Source organism: Ipomoea nil, unplaced genomic scaffold (genome assembly GCF_001879475.1).
Source record: "Ipomoea nil cultivar Tokyo-kokei standard unplaced genomic scaffold, Asagao_1.1 scaffold2845, whole genome shotgun sequence".
Classification (NCBI taxonomy): domain Eukaryota; kingdom Viridiplantae; phylum Streptophyta; class Magnoliopsida; order Solanales; family Convolvulaceae; genus Ipomoea; species Ipomoea nil.
In genome coordinates this window covers 699952-710297 of record NW_017619273.1, presented here as the reverse complement: position 1 = coordinate 710297, position 10346 = coordinate 699952, and positions in this window count along the sequence as shown.

Here is a 10346-nt window from a genome sequence, read left to right as displayed (position 1 = left end):
AAAAATGTTTTTCAAGTTTTGTGTGTTTGGGAAGGGAAAGGAAAATTAGGTCAACTGAAAATGAGTTGCAGTCAAACGTAAAATGAGTATCATTTGGGAGAAAATGACTTCCAAAAAAAAAAGTGGGAAGTCATTTTACATCTTCCCGTCTTCACGCCTCTGCTTCTCCTCACGCCACCTCACCCTCTCTTCTCCTCACGCCCCTCTTCCTCCTCTGTTCCTTTCACCTCACATCTTCTTCTTCATTTTCTTGCAGGTCACCAGGTATATTTCTTCCTTTTTCTATTTTCAGTCATAAATTATTTTTTTAATGGTTGTTTTTCTCCAGATCTAACATCTAAATCAGTCGGTGTTATGGAGAACCAGTCTGGCCAACTATTTCACTTCGGAAATCAGTCGGCCAGACTGGTTTGAAACCAGTATGGGCAGATTGAAGCCAGTCTGGCCGACTGGTTCACTTCGGAAATCAGTCGGCCAGACTGGTTTTCGAAACCAGTCTGGGCTGGTTTCAAACCAGTCTGGGCAGATTGGTTTGAAAGAATTGGTTTGTTAATTTTTTTTGCAATATCATTGAATTTTGTTTGTGATTTTTTCTCTATTTTGTTTGTGAATTGTTTAAAAAGCTTGAGTTGAATTCTTTGTTTGATTGGTGTGGAATGGAAACTGAAAATAGCTAAAGAAATTAGAGGTAGGTGTATTGACAAGAAACAAAATTGAATAAAGAAATGCTTGTGGAATGGTTAATGTTTGTGATTACAACTTTACTAGGTAAATTTTTTTTGTAATTGTTCTAACTTTCCTTGGTAAAATTTGTTTAATGTTTAGACAATTGAATGTTATATTATATTTCCAATTGAGTGTTAAACAATTATTTATTGTGCAGCTTTAGTGGGTGAAAGAATTGGTTTGTGAATTGGTTTCTTTTTTTTTTTTTTTTTTTTTTTGTTTTTTGCAATATCATTGAATTTTGTTTGTGAATTTTTTCCCTATTTTGTTTGTGAATTGTTTAAACAGCTTGAGTTGAATTCTTTGTTTGATTGGTGTGGAATGGAAACTGAAAATTAGCTAAAGAAATTAGAGGTAGGTGTATTGACAAGAAACAAAATTGAATAAAGAAATGCTTGTGGAATGGTTAATGCTTGTGATTCCCCCTTTACTAGGTAAAATTTTCTTGCAATTGTTCTAACTTTCCTTGGTAAAATTTGTTTACTATGTAGACAATTGGATGTTATGTTATATTTCCAATTGAATGTTAAACAATTATTTATTGTGCAGCTTTAGTGGGTAAAAAATTTACTGGTAATGTTTGTTTTTTAGTTCAATATATGTGTTGTATCAAGCTTGATGAGTGTTGTATCATGCTTTCTTAATATCACAACTGAGTCCTTAAAAGCTTTGACTTACTATTACAAATCTGCAATAGGATATAGACTTGAATAGAAGAAGCCTTTCATTGACTATGTTGTCCTATTTTTTTATTGTTCGTATAGATGGATAAAAATCATGTGCATGCAACTGTTATGGGTGCAGCAAGTGCTATCCTAGCTATTGGAGTTCTTCTATTGCGACAACTTAGGAATAGAAATCAAATAGAACAGGAAATTGCAATAGAGACTATGAACGAGAGAGTTACATAAATAGTATCTTATGTGAGGGTGATAACAAATGTATTAACGTTATTAGAATGCAACATATTTCCTTTTATAAATTGTGTGACCTTCTTGCTACTAAGAACTTATTACGCACAACTAGAGTCGTAATTGTTAAGGAACAAGTACTAATATTTTTACATATAATAGGTCACAATGTACGCTTTCGAGTAATTGGGTCAAGGTATTATAGGTCAATTGAGACAGTTCACCGTTACTTTAGAAGTGTTTTGAGAGCCATTTTTTCTTTGTATAAGAACCTCATAGTATTACCGGACAGTGAAGTAGCTCCTCATGAAGTCATTAGCAATCCACGATTTTATCCATATTTCAAAGATTGTTTAGGAGCAATAGATGGAACCCATATTCGTGCATCCTTGCCACTTAATATACAAGGAAACTTTCGCGAATGTAAAGGTGGAACAACACAAAATGTATTTGTTGCCGTCACTTTTGATTTGCGATTTTGTTACGTGCTAGCTGGGTAGGAAGGTAGTGCACACGATTCTCGAGTCTTGAACGATGCACTCACACGTCCAAATAGATTTAAAATTCCAGAAGTTATAAAATAAATACAATTATCACTTTTTACACTGTGTTGTTCCTTATTATATTGTATAAGAATTGCATATAAGTAATCAAATTGTGTAAACTTGTAGGGAAATATTATCTTGGTGATGCTGGATATGGCATACAGAATGGAATACTTACTCCATACCGTGGTGTTAGATGCCATTTGAAAGAGTTTAGTGCTCATCTTCCCGAGAATAAGAAAGAACTTTTCAATCTTCGTCATTCGTCCTTACGTACATCTATTGAGAGAGTGTTTGGAATTTTGAAGAAACGGTTCCGTGTGTTAGATGTTGAACCTTTTTGGGATTACCAGACACAAGTGGATATAGTTTTAGCTTGTTGTATAATTCATAACCATATTATGGGAGTTAATCCTAATGATTTATTTAATCAAGCAATAGTTGATGTTGATGACGATAACTTGTTGCCCTTATCTCATACCCAAAGTGAAGAGAGACAAGAAGTTAGACAGTGGAATGCAAAGAGGGTTGGGATTGCAGAACAAATGTGAAATGACTTTATTCTTAGGAATTAATGTCTAGTTTCTTGTAGTTTGTTAAACATTGCTTTGTCATTGGATATTATGAGTTGTTGAACATTTCGTATTGTTATGCACTTGATTATGATTTGTTATTGGGTTATTAGTTGTTGACTATTTCTTATTGTTATGCACTTGATTATGCTTTGTTATTGGATTATTTTATGATTGACATTGGTTATTATTTTTCTGTTATTATAGCAACATGAATAAATGAAAATGAATTATCACTTCTAGGCAATTTCGATGGACAAAGCCAATGGAGGGCATATTTTTAAAGGTATTTGCTGAAGAGGCTAAGAATCCCAATAATCCAACCAACAATTTTAGAGCCTCTTCATTCAATCGTGTTGCATCTTCCATTTCTGAACAATTTAATGTTGCTTGTGAACCCAAACATGTGGAGAATCACTTGAGAACTATGAAGAACACATGGATGACGATTTGCAAGTTGAAGGATGGGACGATTGGCCTTGGATGGGATGATAATTTGAAGATGATTACATGTGATTCAGCCACGTATATGGATCTTATCTCGGTAATACTTTATTATCATAATTCTAATGTTATTTTTTTCACTATTGCATAATTCTAATGTTTTTTTTATTCATAGGCAACTCCCAAGTACGAAACATTATTGAACAGGAAAATTGAGTACTATGAGGAGATGTCCATTGTTGCTGGTAGAGATTGTGCTATAGGACTCTTTGCAAAGTCTTTTGCAGATGTTAGTTCAAATGGTCCTAATAATGAGATGTTGCCTGATCATAATGATGAAACTTTGGCTAAACTAACATCTGCATCAACTACTTCGTCTCAAAGATCCGGTTGTAAGCGAAAGTCAGTTAGCTTGAAGCTGGATGAAATGGCTGAACAACTTGGTAACATTGCCATGACAATTAAGTCATTGAATACAGGTGTTGATGAAAATCAATTGGAGTAAAAGACATTTTTGGTCCTAGACTTATAGTGACACGGACAATTTTAGTCCTCTATAAAAAAAATTGGCCAATTTATGGACACACTTATTGTGACGAGGACAATTTTGGTCCTCTGTTTATTATCTCGTTAGTTACGGTCTAAACAAGGGATATTTCTGTCATTCAATACTCTTGCAGCCATTCCTGCTCCAATTGTTCATTCAAAATCTTGTAAGAGTCCCATGGAAACTCTTCCTCGCCAAAGAGCCCATTTCTAGAAGCTTCTGCTAATAAATTCTGCCATTCAAAGTAGCAAGTCTCTTGCAACATCAGCTTCTTACGAAGTTTTTCCCTTGTTTCACCACTGCCATAGTCATTTTAAGCATAGATTTCACGATGACAGGATAAAAATGGCAAAAACAAATAAGCATTTTACCAAGACTGTGCGTCCTGCCTTTATTCCAAGGAACTTTCCCTTTGTTAGCTTTGGGGACCCTCTCATCCAATTCAGTTGAATTACCAGTCTCAGATTGCTGCTCCATAGCAGTGCACTCTAAGCTTCTTGATTCAATACTTAACTCCACACAACCTTCATAGCAATCCTTCTCACTGCTCTGGTTAAAGCTATTCGAGATAGAATTCTGATTTGCTATGAGCTATAACTTAACGAGACTAACTAGAAATCGAAGGAAACAGTGAAAGGAAAACATAAAATGGAACAATTCGAGATAGAATTCCGATTCGCTATGCACTATAACTTAACGAGACTAACTAGAAATCGAAGGAAACAGTGAAAGTAAAATATAAAATGGAACAAAATTGAGGTAAATCCAGAAAAGTCGAGGAAGGGAAAAATTCACCTAATAAATGCATCAGTAGCTCATCTAGTCAACTAAAATGGTGACAGTTCAAGTATTCCGAGAATCTCCGAGCGGTTTTCAGATCCATACATTTTCTCTTGTTCGTTTTCCGCTACTACCGTGGCGGGAGAGTCGATGGAGAATCGATTTCGGACTTCTGACGACACCGCTACGACCACAGACGCTGTAGCTTTAGTGCTTTAGATAGACGAAGATAATTTTGTTCTAAAATTTAAGTAATCCCTGAGAAAATTCGGAAGTTAAACCCCCCTCCCCCCACCAAAACAAAAGAAACTCAATTTGAGGAAGAAAATCAAATTGACTAAAATGCCCCTTATTTAGACGGTCAACTAACCAGATAATAGACGGAGGACTAAAATTGTCCTCGTCACAATAAGTCTGTCCATAAATTGGCCAAATTTTTTATGGAGGACCCAAATTGTCCGTGTCACTATAAATCTAGGACCAAAAATGTCTTTTACTCAAATCAATTGTTTCAGGATGTGATGAACATAGGTGATGGTTTTCATGAGGATGACCTATGCAAAGCATTTGAATTTCTGATGACAAATGAAGTTCAAGCACGGATTTTCAAGGCAAAGAATGCAAGTTTGAAGAGGAAATGGATTGAAAAATTTATTTCTTCTTTTGATTAAATTGTGTATGCCTTATTGCCTTTGTTGTTAGACTTGGTTACGTTGGTTGCTAAGGTTATGTTGGATGCTAAGACTTAAGACTTGATTTTTATGTATGCCTTTGTTGTTGGACTTGGTTATGTTGGATTCTACTTTATTGTGGACTGCAATCTAAGACTTGATTTTGTTAATTTATTTATGTTGTTTCTAACATGTAATTGTGGTTTCAAGTTTTCATATTGTGACAATGGTTTCAGTATTGGAAAGATAGATTGAGAGCAAATACATTATAATTGAATACAACCCAAATTTATGTTGCATGAAATTTGAAATAAAAATTGTTATATTCTAAATAAAAAAATAAAAAAAAAAAATTTTTGGTGTATAACAATTAAAATGTTGAAGTATATAATTATGTTCATTTTCCTTTCTCATTTTATGGAAAATGAACCAAACACACAAAGTCAGTTTTCCGTTGTGCAGCCATACACCGAAAAGGAAAATATTTTCTGGAAAATGACTCATTTTCCAGAAAATATTTTCCAGAAGTCATTTTACGGGTTTCCAAAAGAGCGCATTGAGTTTCAAGTGCTGCCACGTACTGTACGCCAAGGTTGCAAAAAACGTTAGGCGCCGATTAATCGGCTGTGACAACCCAAAATTTAATTTTATAAATCCAATTTTAAGAAATTCCAAAATAGCCATTTTCACTCCATTAAAAAAAAAAAATTAAAGATAAATTGGTGTTTGAATAAATTATTTTGAGTTACATTTTAAATTAATTCAACACCGGAACTTATTTTAATTCCAAAACCCTAAATTCTCGGGTACATTTATGTACCAAGTTTTGATCCAAAAGGTCAATCTGAGTGAAACAGGAAAGGAACCTGTGAAACCTAAACCAAGTGTTTTAACTAGAGCTATCTTCTTAGAAAATCTATTTTGACCCTAAGTTATCCAAAATTATTTTTGAGACCTTGGTCCATGATACAAGGTGAACCTTGAACCTTCTACAAACTTTGTCTGATCATTTGAAATAAGCCAATTTACACTTTCACCCTCAACCAATCATTTGCAATTTACCTATGGTTTTGGACCCTATAAAAGCTTCACTAATATATTGTTGTCTCCTGATCCCATTCTTTGCCTCTCCAAGTTCTCTGTAGACAAGAAGAAGCAAAATACAGTAAGGGTTCTAGCTTCGTTCTCATCTATCCATTTATTTCCTTAAGGTTTCCATCTCTTTTACCTCCAATCTCTGAGGTTTCTATCCTTAAGCTTTGTATATATTGTTTGTTTGAGGTGTCTAGGTGGTGAAGGAGGTAGTGGATGAGTAGAGAGGAAGAAGGGATCCACACAAGAAGAAGAAGAAGAAGCTGAGGTATAACCCCATGGACTCCCATTTTAAGTTTTGGCACTATGAAGCCTTGTTTCATAGGTAGAAATGAGTAGAAACACTAGATTTTTGAAGTGTTTGAGCTAAGAAGTGAATTATTACTTGTCTATGATGTGTTTTTGATGTTTTGGATGTGTTGGAATTGTCTGAGGTTGAATTGCGGATGAGAAGAAATCATCTGGTGCATAGGTAGTATGCACCATACAATGCACCGGCCCCAGCCCACGGCCCAACAAGGGGACCGTTGGCTAGAACCGTGGCCAGCCGGGCCTAGGGAACGGCCCTAGGAGAGGGTCGTTGCCTAGGGCCGGCAATCTAGCGGCTTGAGGGGGCGGGCCTTGCTGAGTCCCGCCCCATGGTCCATGTGTTGCTCCCTGTGCAGTGTCCGGGCCCTTGCGGCTCAGCTACGTGTCATTTCGGACTAGGTGTCACGGGCCCTTGTGGCTCGGTACCTCGGGGCCGTCTTGACGCACGTTTGGGCTTTGATTTCGTTGAATTTGGATTAGAAATGAGCATGTTATAGTAGAATTTGTGATGGAATGCTTCACAGAAATGTTGTGTGAGTTCTCTGTTTTTGAGATTTGCTTGCCTTTGCCTTCTTGATGATATTTGAGTAGTTGAATAGAGAAGCATGAACACTTTGTGAATAAGGGTTTTAGAAAAGCATGAACCTAAATGTTTGATTTTCGCTAGCAAAGCATGCCTATAGTATTTACAATAAATTGTTGAAGTTCACTGCCAAGTTCATAATGTTGAGTATGTTTACTGTGAGTATGTTTTTGAGTTCAATAGCATGCTAACTACTTGCTAAGTGTATTTGAGAAGATTTGTTAAGTTATGAGTTGCAAGCATGATTTATTGAATTGTTGAGTTTCACAGCGAATATAAATTAGAAGCATGTGGTTACAGTAAATGCCATTTTGAGCATATCATGTTTTAAAAGTGCATAAGGCCAACATGAGCCTAAATATTATTTTCCAAAAAATCTCATCCCACATAGAGCATCTTTATCTTGTCTTTTGAGAATGAGTTGAGAAGTATGTGCATGTCTTTTTGCATAAGTTAAATGTTGCATATATGAGATGCATGAGCGATATATCTATATATATCTATGGTGAGGAAAACCTTGTTTTGGATGACCCGTTTGGACTACGTCCACTCGGAAGAAAGAAATGGACATTGCGGTCCAAGTATATGTAACGCGGCGTATTCCCACGTTACAAGGTTGGAAACTGCCCGCCAGGCTTGGAATCCTGGTTAGGGGGTGTGCACGCTAAAAGTTTGTTGGTCCCAAAAGAGGTAAGGTGAAAGTCTAGAGGGGGGGGGGGGGGGGGGGTGAATAGACTTTCAAACTTTTTCGCACAGCACAACAATTGCTAAGCCAGAGATAAACCAAAACTCTTAACTAGATTGTTAGAGTATGGTGCACAGCGGAATTAAATAAAGATAAAGTGTGTGTGAGATTGTGTGAGCAGTATATCTCATGTAGAGCAAGTAAGTAAAGAGCATTAAGTAAAGAAAGCAATAAAGAACACAAGACAATTATAGTGGTTCGCGAGGTGGTGTAATCCTCATACTCCACTTGCTCTTCTCTCCAAGAGCAATTCACTATATCTACCACTTCTTGGTTCCAAGATACAATTTCCGTGATCTAGTGCTTTGATCACAAAGCCCACACTAATCACACTCAGTGACACCACACTGCTGCTTCGGGTTTCACGTCGCCGCGCTACTATCCCAGGATTTCACGACTCCGCGTTACTTTCCCCCCGTTTTCCACACTCCGGTAGAAACGTATCCCGTGATCTAGCGCTTTGATCACAAAGCCCGCACTAATCACGCCCAGTGCCTCCGACACTGCTGCTTCGGATCTCACAGCTCCGTGTGACAATCCAGGATTTCACAGCTCCGTGCTACTTCCCTCCTTTCTCTTGTTTTGCTCCAAAATAAGTGTTGTCTTGCTTCCAACTTCTGAGACTCTGTAGATGATCTTCAATGATGCGCAAGTCTCTTTGATGAAGATTAAAACACTCTGGAATGATTTCTCTTGAACGCTCTGAGTGTTTTCTCTCTTTGAATATATCAAGTAAAACACTTGATATTTATGCTCTGTTTAAGAACTGCTCTCTGAGTTCTTTTTCATTCCCCTGCCTTCATCATTTTATAGCTGGTAATGAGGGACTTCTCCTGGTGCTTTCAATTGCTTCCCAATTTGATTGCTGATGGTGAGATTCAAACTTGAGCCATTTCACATGGCATATCAAGCATCATCCACTTCGTCCGTACAACTATTAATTAAATCTCCAATCTTCTTTGATGTACTCCTTTCTTTCCATAGATGTTTGATCTCCAAGTCAATTTCATGCATTCTTCCAATCTTAATTTTCTTTCACGAAAATTCTTCTGGGATATTTCTTTGAGTAGCATTGACGTGAATATTGTATCATTCATCTTCTTCTTCAATTTGTCATTTTCTCCAGACAAATTCTTGATTTTAGGCTTTATATCTTCTTCTTCTATTTGCATGCATCTTCCTCTGTTTTTCTCTTTTCCAATTTAAATAATTTCCCGATCATGGTCTAAGACTCTACTAGACGTATAGAAATAAAATTGGGGGATCTACAAATACATATTTGGCATATCAAAACCATTACACTTTATTCCTAACAAAGTTCGATACCTGATTCCACAGAGATGAGTTTAGAACCAAGAGAGTGGTTCGGTGGATGAGCTTGAGCATAGGTCGGCTAGAAGCCGTACCGGGATAGGTTCGTTCACGCTACGGTGAAGTTCCTACCTCATCCATTAGTAAAGAAAGCAAGCGAGTCATTGCGACTCTAATAAAAGAAAGAAAGCGAGTCATTGCGACTCTAAGAAAAGAAAGCAAGCGAGTCCTAGTGGCTCTAAGAGACCTCCACAGAAAAGTATTCTATTTTACAAATGAGTGTATATGTATACTTATAGTATTGCACGAGATTGCATAATGAGAATGTTGCACGAGATTGCATGATGAGAATGTTTGCACTAGATTGCATAATGAGGATGATTAACTGAGATTGTATATTGAGCATGATTGCTTTAGTTGCATTTTGGTGTCTTATATATCTAGTTTGCATGATGAGAACTTGAAAGCATGAGAATAATTTCGTATTGATTGATAGTATGCAATTGCTTGATAGTATGAGTTCGTTATGATGATGAGTTTTGTTATAAGAAATATGTGTTGGAGTGATTATGTTGATGAGTTATTTATCGTTGAATCATGCCTGTTGATATTATAGGTTGCAAGCATATAGAAAGTTTGTAGTTTATCTTAAAGTTGTCTAAGTGTTGAGAATGTGAGCAAATGTTTTTCTAAAGTATATACTGTAGTACTTTACAGGGTTGAGTGTGATTATACTTAGCTTTGTGCTAACGGGTGTTTTCTACTTGTCTACTTGTTGTTTTGCAAAACCCCTTTCAGGTGGGCCCAGCGTTTGAGAATTGATCGAGTTAGACTAGCTTAGTAGATCTAGTAGTCTAAACTCTTTTTATTATTATGATGTTTTGATGATGGATTGTAGACTTATGCTATGTATGTTCGGTGATAGACACCAGGGTGTTTTTCCCCCTTATGACGACTTTAAATTAAGTAATTTAAATGTTAGTTTGACTTAACGATTTAGTTCCATCCTTAGCTTGTGCAATCACCGTGGAGAGGTGGTTGTGGCGGTGACATTCCCACTAGTTCGTTATTTAAGTTTGTTTATCCGCTGCTTAGTTTATCTTGATTTTG